This window comes from Desmodus rotundus, chromosome 9 (genome assembly GCF_022682495.2).
Source record: "Desmodus rotundus isolate HL8 chromosome 9, HLdesRot8A.1, whole genome shotgun sequence".
Classification (NCBI taxonomy): Eukaryota; Metazoa; Chordata; class Mammalia; order Chiroptera; family Phyllostomidae; genus Desmodus; species Desmodus rotundus.
This window is the reverse complement of record NC_071395.1, coordinates 55371692-55388255: the sequence shown is the minus strand read 5'-3', so window position 1 is coordinate 55388255 and position 16564 is coordinate 55371692. Positions and strand designations below refer to the sequence as shown.

The 16564-nt window shown below is 45.8% G+C and overlaps 1 pseudogene across 1 annotated transcript; it reads left to right on the top strand.

Annotated features, from left to right (window-relative positions):
• Window positions 1–13588: 13588 nt before the first annotated feature.
• LOC112305222 (2-iminobutanoate/2-iminopropanoate deaminase pseudogene) lies at window positions 13589–14185 on the top strand (annotated as a pseudogene). Its single transcript, XR_011651562.1, has one exon. The product of XR_011651562.1 is annotated as a 2-iminobutanoate/2-iminopropanoate deaminase pseudogene (transcript).
• Window positions 14186–16564: the final 2379 nt, after the last annotated feature.

The following is a 16564-nucleotide window of genomic DNA, read 5'->3' as shown; positions in this document are numbered from 1 at the left end:
CAGCAATGAAAAGTCAATGGCAGGTTGCACTTCTTAGGAGGAGATCTCGAAAGCCAAAGGCCACTCTCCTCTAACTACAGGCTCCAAGTACCCAAGAGTCAGCACAGGAAGCAAAGAGCTGACCATTAACAAAATGTCTTGATGGTTGATGTATAACATGTGGGGCTGGGCTTGCTTGAACTCCTCCTGTCTCAGGTTCAATTCGGCTATAATTTATATTTTCCCACTATTAACTCATTTTAGTGTCTGCTTCCCTGGGGACTCTAGCAAGGCTAAATTTTCACCAGTCACAAGGTGACTATTGGAATTGATGGTCAACTCCAGAGTGGTGGCAGTAATGGGCCTTAGTGTCCCTGTGTCCCCAGGGGGTGGTGCACTCTTGGCTCTGGGGAGGAGATCCGTACACAACAGTGCACATGTAAGTGAGTGAATGAGCCCTTGCTGAGGAGCAGCACTGCAGAGAAGCTAAGGCAGGCAGGGCCCATGCAGACCAGGGGTCAGGGAGAAGCCACATCCCCCTGCGCCCTGCAGGAAGCTCGGTGGTCCCTTGTCAGGGTTGTTTCCTAGGATTCATTGTACTTCTAAGTGAGTTTGACAGATGAGAGTTTTTAAAACCCACACACATGTGGTTTATTAAATAAACACAAGGGTTTTTTCCTGCGTATTGAAGCTGAATTGACTTAATTTTTCCTTTCACTTGGTTTTTGTATGTATGGTGGGAGGGGCTGTAAGCTGCATTAGAGGAAACGGCGGGAAGGCTCTGGGCTTCTCAGAAGCATCAGAGATCCATTGTTTATCCAAGGCCACAAAGAGCCCAGAATCCTAGCATCCTCCTGCTGAAATGTTCCCATGGAAACCACACTTGTGCTATGCATGCAGAAGGGCAACTTCTAGTACATCAGCCCTGGCTCCTGAGAGAATGTGATGCCTGCAGTAGGAACCTGCAGACAAGTCCTCAGAAGGGAACAGCCAAAAGATTTCTGCTCTATAACCAGAGCGTACTCCTTCTCCCTCCTTCCTCTCACTCTGCTATCCCAGGCACCCTGGTCGGAAATGCTGTAGTCCCACAAGGACATGGAGCACACACCTCCTCTGGCCAGAGTGACAGGCCAAACAGGCATCTTCCTAGGAAGGCTGGAATGTTAATTGCACCCTGTCATGGTGGAGGAGGAAATGGGCCAGGAATGAGGGGCAGAGCAGGAATTCTGCTTAGGCGATGTGTTCGATGTATTCTGCTGTGTGGACAGGTGAGGATCAGAAATAATCAGGACAATAGAGAAAAGGCTGCCGCTCGCCTGGACAAGTTACCCCACCACTCCCCCAATTCCTGCTTAGCCAGTCACTCTTTCAGGCAGAAGCCACTGGAGTGGCTTCTGGTGCCAGCTGCACACCCACTTCCCCAGCACTACAAGTTGTCTGTCTTTGGTATGCTGCATGACCTCTCTGACCTTCTGCTTCCCTGTCTGTCAAGTTTCTTGCAAATCAAAAAGAAGGGATATACAGGAGATTCCCAGCACAGTTTAGGTACAAGCAGACATTCGGCCCGTGTTCAAACTCTCTTCCCTTTCCATTCATACATCGATGCCTGCTCCGCCAAGAGAAACGGGTTTTCTTCCTTTGAAATGCCTCTCAACATAACCATCCTCCCCATCCTATCTCTGTGTCTGTGGACTATGATCAAGAGCAAATGGAAGGATATATGGGTATCTTGTAAAATATCAGGATAAGAAACACAGCCTGGAACCAGGAACTGGGACCTAATGGCCTCTTGTCTTCTTGCACTGTAGCCTGTCTTTCTCTGCATCTCAGCTTGCCCCATGTCTCTGTGCACATGGGAGAAATGGTCAAGCCAGCTTTGACCCCACATGCCTTCCATCTTGTATGTTCAATAAGCACCAGAAGGCTGTCCATGCCAGCCCTCAATTCCAGGAAGATCATCTCTTTTATCCACATTGAGTCTGGTGGCCCTGTAGAGCCCATTCAACTGTGACCAGAGTCAGTGCCTAGGGTCAGACCCCACCTCCTGTATGGGGAGTTATCGAGAAGGGATCATGGTGTGAATGAACACCAACGTGTTCTTCAGTTCCCCAAAGCCCTCCTTGGTGGGCTTGCACCAGAGTCTTTGGGAAGATGACTCAGCAGGAGGTTGTGCTCCGGACTTCCTCCTAACACCGTCCTGTCGTGGACAACTCAGGTCTCCATCGGTGCCCATATCATCGTGGCCACATCACCCACAAGCGAAAGGAGACACACAGCCCAACACAGGAACTTCCATCCTGCTGTGGTAGGGTGCAGAAATCCAGCTCGTACAAGTGGGTCCAGACTTGGGCCTCTGGTATACAAGAGCTTCCTCTGAGCTCTAGGAGATTGTGTGATATGAAGTACGAACTAGAGTTCAGACAGAGAGCTGCATGCTGGGAGAAGAAACATTACTGCTGGATTCCTTCCCAGAAAGCCAGAAGCCACTCTCCATAGCTGAGTTTATAACAGGACCCATCCATTTTAGAGTCACTCATGTTCAGGGGCGATTCTTTACCTTCATTGTTATGCCAGCCTTAGAAGGAGGCAGCCAGGAGTATCAGTCTGTATCGAGACTCCTATAGGAAAGTGACTCATTTAGTCACACGTTCACTCAGCAAATACTTCCTGAGTGCCTGTTACAAGAGTGGCAGTGTGTTGGGCACCAGGGGTAAAACAGTGAGCAAAAGCAGGCACAATCCCCAACCTCACTGACTTCCCTGGTCTAAGGGTGAAACAGGCACCACACAAACCACACAGGCTGTGTGAAATGGCAACTGTGAGAGGCTTGTCCTTCTCAGGGACGGAGCTCCCTTGCTAGGTGATGCTGGAACTGAGTTCAAGGTGGTCCTAGGAGTCAAGGGGGTAAAGGCTTTGAAGTGGAGGAAACTGCACATGCAGAGGCCTGAGGCGGGGGAGAGGCACGGAGAGTAGGAGGGACTGAGTCAGGCCAGTGTGAGTAGAACAGGAGGGAGGGTTTCGGGGGAGGAGGTCACATTAGGAGTTCACGTGTTCTGGAAGCAGGAAGGTAGCATAAAGATATTTGCACGTTGAGGAGGCCACTCTAGTTATTGTCTTGTTTGCAGTGGTTTGGGTGAGGAAAAATTGTGGCAGAAACAAGGTTGTTATTGTTTGGGTCAGCGGTGGAGAGAAGTGAATGAATTTGAGAAATATCTGGATCCACACTGACAGACTTGGATAAGAAGATGGGGGTGAGAGGCACCCTGAGGGCTCTGGCTTGCCGGGTGGGGCAGGAGGGAGGTGGGGGAATTGGTGGCAGGCACAGCTACAGGGACTGCTAGAAGAGAGCTGGGATGGCGGCCAGTCAGAGACTTGCTTTGGGCATGTTAACAGTGAAGAAAATGCTGCACTGTCCAAAAGAGGATACTGGTCTGGAGCTCAGAGGACATGTCTGGGCCAGAGATCCCTTCAGGGTTTTTTCTAGGCTGTGTGGACTATACACATGGCTGTGTGAGGGGTGAGGAGGGAATATGGAGTGCGAGGAGGGCCTAGGGCCCCTCTAGAGAAACAGCAGCCAGGTGTCCAAGCGGAGGACTTGGAGCTTGGCCAGGAGTCGCAGAAGGTATGTCTCCATGCTGCCAGAGTTCAGGGCCATGCAGACCACTGAGGCACGGGAGAGAAAATACCAAGAAGCAAGGGCATTGACCGATAGTGTTAGGTTCTGCCAAGAAGTCAAGTCTGATGGGGACTGAAGTATGCATCACACTGAACAATGTGGATGTCACTCACTGATGCAACTCTCAGGAGCTGTTTCAGTCCAAATCCAGAGCTAATCAGAATTTACATCACTGCCCTAGCTGCTGTCAGTACGAGTAAAGGGGACTCAGGGCTTGGGGCTTGGAGCCCCTCCCGAGGAGATATCCACCTTCTGTCATTTCATGGGAATTGGGATAGAAGAAATAGAAGCATGGACCTGGTATACCATTTTGATCCAATCTCTATTCTTTTATTACAAGGGAAAAAGCAATTGAGAAAGCTTCTTTCAAGATAAAAATGAGAAGAAAGCAGGGGATGCCACTCAACAAAGGGGAGTGGGAGGTGACTTGGTAATGGGAAAATTATAGGCATAAGAGCACAATTTATTTGCGGACTTGCAACTTTTTTGCCGCAATCCCCACTGACTCTACGAAGGTCAACTTCTGCAAGAGTCGGTTCAGCTACCCTGGTTGTATCTGGTTAGACACTGGCCAGAGAGAAAGCAAAGCAGATAACCTGAAGAGGCAGGGGACAGGCCTGATCTCTCGCTAACGAAGCAAGGCCAGGAGCAAGAAGCTAAGTCCCATTCTGCACGTCACCAGGAATTACCAAGTTTTGAGCCAAAGAGAGGCTACAATTGGTTGTATGTTGTACCTGGGATTGCTTTAATAAGGTATGGTAACACATGCAGACGGGAAAATGACTGTCATGAAGGAATTTTCTTATACTCACATGTCCCTAACAATGGGGGCATGGTGCACCCTGCAGGACCGCACAGGGAAGCACAGGGCAGCAAGGAGACAAGGTGAGCAAGAGCCTGTACGGTGGCTTTTGTGGGTAAGGCATGGCAGGGAGGCAGGCTTGCAATGGACTGGTTTAAATTACTTCAGTGGGCTCTGGGGCACAGAGGCTGCCCCCAGCGGTCTGGTCCTGCAGAGATTAGGGCCTAGGGATAGTGGTCCAGAGCATGAGAGCTGATGGGGGCTCTGGCTGGGTTGGGTCACATAGGAAAGGCACCTTGCAGGCCACTCTTTCTGTCTGCAGCACTGGGCCACCTCTGGGAGAAGTGGTCTCTCCAGGATCTGCAAAGCCACAGCCCTCCAAGCACCAGAAAATGAAGAAAATAAAAAGGCTCAATGAATGCAGAAGTCTTAGCTCAGAGTGGGAATTGAGGAGCAGGAATCGGGAACAAGGTGCTGGCAAATCGGGAGGTTAAAATGGCTACACGGGGACCGACTCTTCTCCAAAGAGTTCTGTAGGGTCGCTTTCTGAAGGCTGCCCACACGTGGGCTAACTCCAGCTTGTCTACTGTCTCATGTCTTAAAGGTGACGCCTGATGCTGCTCTGAAAATTGTGGTCCTGGCTGGAAGATCTTGCCTCTTGGTTTCCCTGTAGCTCATGCAACACAAAAATAAGGGCAAGCGGCTACTCAAAGGATTTTTTAAATTAGTGAATTTACCTGAAAAACTTCACAAAAGTATAAAATTTACACCACCTTTCATTATCACCTTTAACACTTTATCTGCTTTTTAATGAATCAAAAAAAATATTCTGAACTATTCCAGAAAAGCCCAGACCTAAGAGCCTATTCCTCTGTATACTCGAAGTCTGGTTCCCTCACAGGGTCCTGGACCCAGCTCCCCCTGCAGACGAGCACCTGCAGAGAAGGCAGGCAAGGAGGGAGGTTCCAGGCCTGCATATGGGTACACGCACAGGATGCCACTGTGCAGACTCACCAGAGTGGACCTGCTGGCTTCCAGGCTCTCCAATGTGGCCAAATCCACCTGAGACTTAGACAGAGTAGTACATCAGGGACAGAAACCCAGCCAGCCTAGAGCCAGCTTGTCTGATATAATGAAAAGGCCTTGGGCTGGTGGCAGTATGGTGACAAGTACAGTCCTCAGAGATGGCTGAGGTGCTCCTCCATCCCCTTCCTCTGCCATCTGGAACAAAGAGATGCTGACACAGCAGGACAGCTGTGACACAGACTTTATGATTCATGGAGACCGGGAAAAAGATGAGCTCCACCAACTCCTTCTCAGCTCCCCAACGGGAGACAGGCAACCACGCCAGTGGCTATGGGATTCTCATTCATTTTTATAACCATCAAATATTTGTGCAGCCCCACCAAGCAAGGTTTGGGGCAAAGTGCTGGGGACATGCAAAGAGTAAAACCCAGGCTCTGTTGTCTCTCTCTCCTCTCTTCCCCTCTCTCTAAAATCAATAAGCATTCCTCGGGTGAGGATTAAAAATAAATAAATAAAATACAAGCATTAAGAAAAAACAAAACCAGGCTCTGCCCTTGAGCACTCATGGACCAGAAAGGGGGTGGGGGCAGTATCTAGGCCTGGATAGAAAGGGAAGGAGGGTCAGAAATAGCCTCGTGGGGATGAAGGAATCCCCCCAAACCAGCACCCCCCTGCCACTGGATGGAGTGGACTACGCTGGGAACTGGAACAAACACACCCTCTCACCTCAGGAAGTCAGTCTGGTGGGGGGAGCAAAGGAAGGCATGCAAACAGACATGCCCAAACCTGGGCCACAAATACAGCAATAGCAGTGCAAATTTGGTACAGAAATAGCCCAGTAGAGCACCTGAGCTGGGTTTTCAAAGCACAGAACAGATTTCAACAGAGTGGGAAGGAGAGAAAATCTGTGTTCTAGCTAGAAGGAGCAATACATGTCAACACGAAGAGGTAAGAACGTGCTAGGTGTATCAGGGTTAGGTAACCAGAGAGAGCCAGTGTGGAAAGCCAGCGGGCAGAGCTTAGACTTACCGTCTTGACTGTGTTTAAGTTCAGTAGTATGAAGTATATTTGCATTGTTATGAAACACAACTCCAGAATTTATTTAGCTTGCAAATGAAATTCTGAACTCATAAAACAACTCCCCTTTTGCACCTTCCCCCACTCTAGGCAACTCCCATTCTACTTTCTGTCTCTATGAATTTGACCATGCTAGAGTCCTCATTTAAATGCAATCATACAGTATTTGTCTTTTTGTGGCTGACTTATTTCACTTAACATAATGTCTTCAAGGGTCATCCGTGTTGTAACATGTGACAGGATTTCCTTCCTTTTTAAGACTGGATGGCATTCTGTTGTATGTATCCACCACATTTTCTTTATCCATTCATCTGTTGATGGGCTCTTGGGTTGCTTCCACCTTTTAACTATTGTGAATAACGCTGCTATGAACGTAGGTATGCAAATATCTCTTTGAGTCCTTGCTTTCCATTCTTTGGGGTATATATGCTCAGAGTGGAACTGCAGGATTGCAACAGTATTGTCTTTTCTAACTTTATAGGAAGTGGCATACTGTTCTCCACAGTGGTTCTATAACCAAAAGGACATAAGGGTCCAGTGTACCCACATCTTTGCCAAACCTTGTCATTTTCTGTTTTGCTTTGTTTGTTTTTATTTTTTCTTTTAACTATATTTTCTTGATTATGCTATTACAGTTATCCCAATTTTTCCCCCTTTTCTCCCCTCCATCCAGCACCCCCACTCTCTCAGGCAGTCCCCACATCATTGTTCATGTCCACGGGTCATGTGTATAAGTTCTTTGGCTAATCCATCTGCTGTACTGTGCTTTACATCCTCATGGCTATTCTGTAACTACCTCTTTGTACTTCTTAATCCCTTCACCTCTTCACCCATTCTCCCCCTCCTCCCTCCCATCTGGCAACCATCAAAACGTTCTCCATAACCATGATTCTGTCTCTGTTCTTCTTGTTCGCTTAGTTTGTTTTTTAGATTCAGTTGTTGATAGATAATGTATTTATTGCCATTTTCGTGGTCATAGTTTTGATCTTTTTAAAAAATAAGTCCCCTTAACATTTCATATAATAGTGGTTTGGTGATGATTAACTCCATTAGTTTTTCTGGTCTGGGAAGCTCTTTATGTGACCTTTGAATCTAAATGATAGCTTTGCTTGGTAGAGCAATCTTGGCTGTAGGTCCCTGCTTTTCATGACTTTGAATATTTCTTGCCAATCCCTTCCAGCCTGCAAAGTTTCTTTTGAGAAATCAGCAGACAATATTACGGAATTTCCCTGTAGGTAACTAACTGCTTTTCTCTTGCTGCTTTTAATATTCTCTCTTCATCTCTAATCTTTGTTTTTTAAATTATGATGTGTCTAGACATGGGTCTTCTTGTATCCATGTTGTTTGGGAATCTCTGTGCTTCCTGGACTTGCATGTCTATTTCCTTCACCAAACTAGGTGGGATTTCTTTCATTATTTTTTTCAAATAGATTTCCAATTTCTTGCTTTTTCTCTTTTACTTCTGGCACCCCTATGATGTGAATGTTGGAACACTTGAAATTGTTCAGGAGACTGCTTACACTATCCTTGCTTTTATTCCCTTTTTTTCTTCTTCTTGTTCTGATTGGTTGCTTTTGCTTCCTTATATTCCAAATCATTGATTTGATTCTTGGCTTCATGCACTCTACTGATGTTTCCCTGTAAATTGTTCTTCATTTCAATTAATATAGCCTTCGTTTCTGACTGGATCTTTTTAATGATGCTGAGGTCCTCACTAAGTACCTTGAGCACCCTTATAACGAATGTTTTGTGTTTTTTTTTGGGGGGGGGGTTGTTCATTTTATATATTTTATTGATTATGCTATTACAGTTGTCCCATTCCCCCCCCCACTCCACTCAATCCTGCCCAACTGCTCCCTCCCACATCCCCCCCCTATAGTTCATGTCCATGGGTCATACTTATAAGTTCTTTGGCTTCTACATTTCCTATACTATTCTTACCCTCCCCCTGTCTATTTTCCACCTATCATCTATGCTACTTATTCTCTGTACCTTTCCCCCCCTCTCCACCTCCCACTCCCCTGTTGATAACTCTCCATGTGAGCTCCATTTCTGTGGTTCCCTTCCTGTTCTAGTGGTTTGCTTAGTTTGCTTTTGTTTTTGTTTTAGGTGTGGTTGTTAATAACTGTGAGTTTGCTGTCATTTTTATTGTTCATATTTTTTATCTTCTTTTTCTTAGATAAGTCCCTTGAACATTTCATATAATAAGGGCTTGATGATGATGAACTTCTTTAACTTGACCTTATCTGAGAAGCACTTTATCTGTCCTTCCATTCTAAATGATAGCTTTGCTGGATAGAGCAATCTTGGATGTAGGTCCTTGCCTATCATGACTTGGAATACTTCTTTCCAGCCCTTTCTTGCCTGTAAGGTCTCTTTTGAGAAATCAGATGACAGTCTTATGGGAACTCCTTTATAGGTAACGTATCCTTTTCTCTTGCTGCTTCTAAGATTCTCTCCTTCTGTTTCATCTTGGCTAATGTAATTATGATGTGCCTTGGTGTGTTCCTCCTTGGGCCCAGCTCCTTGGGACTCTCTGAGCTTCCTGGACTTCTTGGAAGTCTATTTCCTTTGCCAGATTGTGGAAGTTCTCCTTCATTATTTGTTCAAATAAGTTTTCATTTTTTTGCTGTTCCTCTTTTCCTTCTGGTACCCCTATAATTCAGATGTTGGAACATTTCAAGATGTCCTGGAGGTTCCTAAGCCTCTCCTCATGTTTTTGAATCCTTGTTTCTTCATTCTTTTCTGGTTGGATGTTTCTTTCTTCCTTCCGGTCCACACGTTGATGTGAGTTCCAGTTTCTTCCCATCACTATTGGTTCCCTGTGCGTTTTCCTTTGTTTCTCTTAGCATAGCCTTCATTTTTTCATCTAATTTGTGACCAAATTCAACCAATTCTGTAAGCTTCCTGATTACCAGTGTTTTGAACTGCATCTGATAGGTTGGCTATCTCTTCACTGCTTAGTTGTATTTTTTCTGGAGCTTTGATCTGTTCTTTCTTTTGGGCCAATTTTTTTTTTTTTTTTTTTTTGTCTTGGTGCGCCTGTTATGTAAAGGGGCGGAGCCTTAGGTATTCACCAGGGTGGGGTAATGCTCCTTGCTGCACGGTCATGCTGTATGGCGGGAAGGGGTCTGATAGGAAGCAATGGCACTTGCTCCACTCTCTGCTGGTTTTCAGTCACTCCGTCTGCTACCCACAAGCAAATTGGGCCCTTCTGGTGCTGCTTTCCGAGTGGGTGGGTTTGTGTATGAAAGGTTTTCTTAGGCTCCGCTGAGGAAGAAATGCCATCAGCCACAAAATTAGGCAGTACAGAGCTTTATTGGGGTTTGCTCACCCGGGCGAGGTTCCCTGGTCTGCAGAGCAGGGCCAGGGAAGTCGAACCCAAACAGAATATGGCGGGGTTTTATGCACCAAATCCTGGTTGGCTCTCTTCGTGGGGGCTAGGGATTGGTCTCCTTGAACAAAGCAGCAATCTATCATTGGTGGTTCCCTGGTTTGACGTCAGCCTTCTCTTCTGGTTGTAGTTTGGCTGCCATTTTGTCCTACCCCGCCCATCCTGACAGTGTATGTTCTAGGACCCTGTGGGTCTCTCCAATGACCTCTCCTGTGAGGCTGGGAGTTTCTCCTGCTGCTGCCTCAACACCCACAGGTGTTTTCAGTCAGTGGTTTGAGGCTTTATTTCCCCACGCTGGAACTCTGGGTTACACAGTCTGTCACCTGGTCCACCAGCTGCTGCTTTGCTGGCCAGCTGCAGCTTTGCCCACCCTGCTCCACAATGCACCACCTCGCTGGGTCCACCAGCTGCTGCCTTGCTGTGAGTCCTCTCTGCCTGGCTGTCTGTCTCCAACCCTCCTACTGGTCTGGATGAATGTTTCTTCTTTATTTCCTTGGTTTTCAGACTTCCATACAGTTTGATTTTCTGTCAGTTCTGGTTGTTTTTTGTTTTTAAATTGTTGTTGTCCTTCTTTTGGTTGTGCAAGGAGGCACAGCATGTCTACCTATGCCTCCATCTTGGCCGAAAGTCCAGAGATCCTTATAATGAATATTTTGTACTCTGCATCTGATAGATTGCTTATCTCCATTTGGTTTAGTTCTCTTTCTGGAGTTTCATTTGGGTCGTGTTTCTTGGTCATCTCCTTTTGGCAGCCTTCCTGTGTTTGTTTCTATGTGTTAGGTAGAGCTGCTATGACTCATTGTCTTGGTAGTATGGCCTAATGTAGTAGGTGTCCTATAGGGTCCAATGGCACTGCTTCCCCTATCGCCCAAGCTGGTTACTCAAGGTGAGCCCTTCATATGGGCTGAGTACACCCGCCTCTTATAGTTGAGCTCTGATTGCTGTTGACAGGTCAGTGGGAGGGATTTACCCAGGCCAGTCAGCTGCAAGGATTGGCTGTGACCACTGACCACCAACCTCTGCCCTCCATGGAGGAGCAGTCTGCAGGGGCAGGGTGGTGGTGCTTCGATGTGGTCTATAGTTGTCCACTGAGTGTTCAGGCTCTGGGGTTTCCCAAGTGGTGCAGGGCAAGGTCAGCCCCCACCTGTGTTTTGCCCGGGGCCACTCTGCCTGAGGTATAAAGCAATCTGAGATGGCTGCTACTTGTTCTGGGCTTGGAGATTTTCAGGCAAAGCCAAGCTGTGATTCTAGGCAGGTTGCTGCTAGTGTTGGGTCTGGGGCCCCTTAGCAAGAGGTACAGGGTCTAGGGGTTCACTGAGACCAGCTGTTGCTTGTTTGAGAGGATTTAGGAAGTTGTGAAGCATGAACTAAGACAACCCATTCATATGGAAAAGTCATGTTAACAGCTTGGGTGGTCCATTACATTGGGTGGAACAGAGTCTCAGGGTATCCCCAGGGTGGGGCAAACAATGTTATCCAGAATGATGGAGTCTCACATATGGCACCCACCTGCCAAGCTCTGTGGCTCTGTGGGGGAAGAGATCAGAAAAGGAACAATTACCTCTGCCCACATTACTGTCTGAGAGAGCACTGACCCTTATCTTTTGCCTTGAAGCCAGACACTTCAGGTTCTCCCTGTATGCCACTAATGCCTTTCAAGCTGCTACCCTGGTGTTGGAGCTCAGAAGGAGTGAGTCTGAGTAAGTCCTTGTGTGGGTTCCTTAGGAAGAACTGCTTGGAAATCCAGAAGTTTCTTCCACCGACTCAACTCCTGTTGGTTTTTGCAGCCAGAATTTATGGAGACTTAGCTTCCTGGCACTGGAACCCTGGGCTTGGGTTGCCTGGTGTGAGACTGGGTCTCCTTGTTCCTGAGATATCCCTCCCAAATTTTTATCCACCACACGTGGATGTGGGACCAGCCCATTCCACATCTCCACCCCTCCGACCAGTCTGGGTGGATGTGGTTTCTTTAAATCCGTAGTTATCAGACTTTCATTCCACTCAATTTCTTACAGTTCTCTGTGATTGTTGTTCTATATTTTAGTTGTAATTTTGATGTGGTTGTTTATATTTTAGTTGTAATTTTCATTTAGTTGTAATTTTGATGTGATGAGGAGGCGAGCCGTGTTTACCTATGCTGCCATCTGGACTGGAAGTCTCATTTTGTTGGTTTTTAAAAATAGTAGCCATCCCAGTGTGTGTGAGCATCAATCAGTCTTCTTTGAGAGGGTCTCATGATCAGAGCTATGCATTGGAAGATCTCTCTGGCAGCATAAAAGCCAAGAGATAGGAGATGGCCAAGGCTTTGGTAATGGTCAGAAAGAAGGAAGGGACTCCTGGCCAGGGTGGTGTTGGAGAAAACAAGGACCACAAAAGGAAAGAAGTGGCTAGACTTATGTCAGCAAAGGGGAAGCCAGGGAGAGGGAGGAGGGAGACAAGACTCAAGTTCAAAGCACAAAAGACTGAGATAATAGCAATATAATGAGAAAAATAGGAAGTCGGATGGGACAGCTGCTTATAGGGAGGTACTGAGATCTGACAGGTGCCAAAAGGTGGAAGGTTAGTTGTTGATGTAAGGCTCGTGCCCCAAAGAGTGTGCAGGGCTAGAGACAATCACAACATCTACTCATACAGCACTTTTATTTAAATGACCCCCCATGCTCATGAGACCTTTGAGGTCAGCCCAAGCAGGTGTCATTTCCACCAGGTGAGCACTGAGAAACCAGGAAGTTCAAGAACAAGCCAAGGCCACATGGCACATTAGAATCAGAGCCTGGGTAAGTTCTTGAATATGGTGCTAGCCCATGGGCCTTACCTTCTCCTGAGATAAGACATGTCAGGGAGCACATGAAGGGCCCAGTCAATGGAAGACGCATTCATTTATTCAAAAGTATTTGCTTGAATGCCAGGCAGTGTTCTAGGTGCAGGGGAGTCACTGGTTAATAAAATACACAGAATGGGCATGATCCTGCTATCACAGAGCCTGGAGATGACAGAACAGAGCCACTGGCCATTGGGCAGTTTTCTTAGAAGCCCAGAGAATTCCCCAGGAGTAGTGTCACAAGACAAATCTGTGCCTCACAGACGGAAGCTTCTCCACTGTGTCTGTCATGCTGATTCAAGTTTACATACATGCTAACTCAAACTGACACAACATGCAGTCAAGAAAGGAAGGCTTCCTGGAAGCTGGGACATTTCAGCTGAGCCCTGAAGAATTTGAAGGAGGAAAAAGAGCTAGTAAGAAGAGGAGGAAAGGGAGTGAGAGGGCATGAGAAGAGAGAGAAAGTGCTACACACTGGAGAAAAGAGCAACGTGACCGGCTGGGAACAAACCAGAGCATGGTGCCTTGAGAAATGGAACTTCAAACTGACCGGTGGTGGTGTGAGGTTCAGAGGCACAAGGTTTGGGACTGATGTTCAGTTCTCTGCATGGCAGCTCAGAGAATGGAACAAATGGGAGGGAGACCAGTAGGGTGAACCCTGTTGATTTGATGGTGAAATCCTGCCTACCAGGCATCTGCTTATTGTGGTTACTGTGGCAACATTAGACTACACACGCAGAAGCATCTAGTCAACCTCTCTTATTAAATATGATGACACAGAGATGCGAAAGGTGCTAGTGTATGGGATCATTCTCCCCCAGAGGCCTGAAGAGAAAAGGTTTTGCGATGGCATCCTTAATCAGAAAGGTGATCAGCACCACGAAAGCCCCAGCGGCCCTTGGTCCCTACAGTCAAGCTGTGTTGGTGGACGGGACCATTTACATCTCAGGACAGCTGGGCATGGAGCCTTCGAGCGGACAGCTTGTGCCAGGAGGGGTGGCAGCAGAGGCTAAACAGGCTCTCACAAACATGGGTGAAATTCTGAAAGCTGCAGGCTGTGACTTCACTAACGTGATAAAAACAACTGTTTTGCTGGCTGACATAAATGACTTAAATACTGTCAATGAAATCTACAAACAGTATTTCAAGAGTAATTTTCCTGCAAGAGCTGCTCACCAGGTTGCTGCTTTGCCCAGGGGAGGCCATGTTGAGATTGAAGCCATCGCTGTCCACGGCCCTCTCACAACAGCTTCATTCTAAGTGGGCCGAGTGCTAGCCTGGAATTTTCATAATGTTTCTAAATTAACATCTTAATTTTTATAATCAACGTTGGAAAGTATACGACTGACTAAAATAGCTGAAGTATTATGGAAATATCATGTAGTAAGGGGAATTGAACATGAATTGAAAATGAGATGCTGAATCCAGTTACCGATACTATAAATTTCATTTATTCACTCTGATTACTGGAAGTGAGAAAAGAGTCTATACCTACTTCAATTCAATCCTTTTAATTTAATATTGTGAAATATTTCATTCTCATGTCAGACATATGATTCTGCTTTTACTTGAGTAAAAATAAAGATTTAAGTTTGAATGGTAGAGGTAAAGGAAAAGAAAGTGGACCAAAATTTTATATAACATTTTTCTAATGGCAATAAAATAGACATGCAGATTAAAAATAATAATAATTAAATAAATAAATAAATATGATGATGCTAACAACAAGACCAGAGAAAGAGATTTGCTGGCTTTCCCACTGGCAGTGTGGAAACATCCCCTGCCTGCTCTTTAAAACATACACAGTGGTAAAATACACATAACGGAATTTACCATTTGGGCCATTTCTAGTGTGTGGCACAGTGCTATTAAATACATTCATGGTATTGTGCATCCATCACAGTTTTCCAGCTCCAGAATTTTTGATCGTCCCAAACTGAAACTCTGTCTCCGTTATAATGACTTCCATCACCCCTCCCCCGCCCTTGCCAACTAACATCCTGCATTCTGTCTGAATGAATCTCTTTCTACTCTAGGGACCTCACATAAGCAGAATCCTACAGCGTTTGTCTTTTTGTCACTTGGCACAATGTCCTTGAGGTTCTTCCATGTTGTAGCATATGCCAGGATTTCCGGCCTTTTAAGTTTAAATAAAATCCCATTGTATGTATACACACATTTTATTTATCCATTCATCTGTCGATGTACACTTGGGTTGCTTCCACCTTCTGGCTATTATAAATAATGCTGCTACAAATATGGGTGTACAAATATCTGTTCAAGTTCCTTATTAATTATATTTTTAATATTAATATATCTTTAATTGCATTAATTTTTTCTATTTATTGATTTTAGAGGAAGGGAGGAGAATAGAGAGGGAGAGAGAGAGAGAAAGAGAAATATCAATTTGTTGTTCCCCCTATTTATGCATTTATTGGTTGATCCTTGTATGAGCCCTGACTGGGGATCAAACTCGCAACCTCGGCGTATCAGGATGATGCTCTAACCCAACTGAGCTACCCAGCCAAGGCTATTAATTGCATTTTAATGGTTGTATCCCTTTGCCTACATCAGTGCCTGACACATAGCAAGGATTTAATAAATAGATGTGAAATTAACAGCCAAATGAACGAATGAGTGAATAAATGAAAGAGTGAATCCCAAACTGGTCACCAACTCAGACAGAACTGTATTACTTGTCCTGCGGGTCCCAGCCCTGGTGTCTTCACCTCAGGAGCCTGAGTCAGTTAAGAAACTAATCTCTTTGGATCCCATCCAGGAAGTGAAGAAAACACTTACCCTGCCTTGGTTTGTCGCCTTTGCCTCTGACCAATCAACCATGGCGCCAGGTGAGGCCAAGCTGCAGGGAGTCTCTGAGTGTCAATATACCAGTGGGAGGGATACAGCGCTAAGGCCAGTCAGGGAAGGAGGGATCCTTTACTCTGAGACATGCAGAACCACTCAGGACATTCCTTCCTGTGAAATAATAACAACATGAACAGCTAACATTTTCCTGTGCTTACTCTGTAACTAGTGCTTGAATTAGGCACTGGAAGACTCCTCGCTTTATAAAACAAAAACAAAGGCACAGAGAAGTTAATTCACTTGCCCATGGTTACCCAGCTGGAAATGGCAGAACAAGCCGTGAGTCCAGGCACATGTGACCCCAGAGCCTGCATGGTGAAGGAAGAAGGCACCCCAATTGCTGGGGCTGAGAGCAGTTTTCAATTAGTTATGTTGAAGTTAACCAGAGTCCTTTCACAACAATTTTTTCTAAGTTTGAATCATATTTATTGAATACATTTTGGAAACCATGAACAAAATATTTTAGTTACATAATCCCACCAAAACAATAACCACTTTAACACATTAGAAAATTTACTCACAGTAAGTTCCTTCTTACTTACATACTTTCACTTAGTCAACATACAGTCAGCCCTCCATGTCTACCAGTTGCACATCTGCGGATACAACCAACCACAGCTAGAAACTATTCAAAACAGTGTTACAGTGTTGTTGATGTGTACTCTATAGTTGAGCCTAGGATGGTTATGTCTGCACCCGCCATGTACAGACTTCTTTCTCGTGTCATTATTCCCTAGTCAGTACAGTGTGACATCTATTTACACAGCATTTACTTTGCATTAGGTATGATAAGTAATCTGGAGGTGATTTATAGTATTTGGAGGATGTGTGTACATTATCTGCAAACACCACACAACTTCACGTAAGGGGTTTGAGCATCCATGGATTTTGGTTCCCTCGTGGGTCCTGGAACCATCTCCTGTG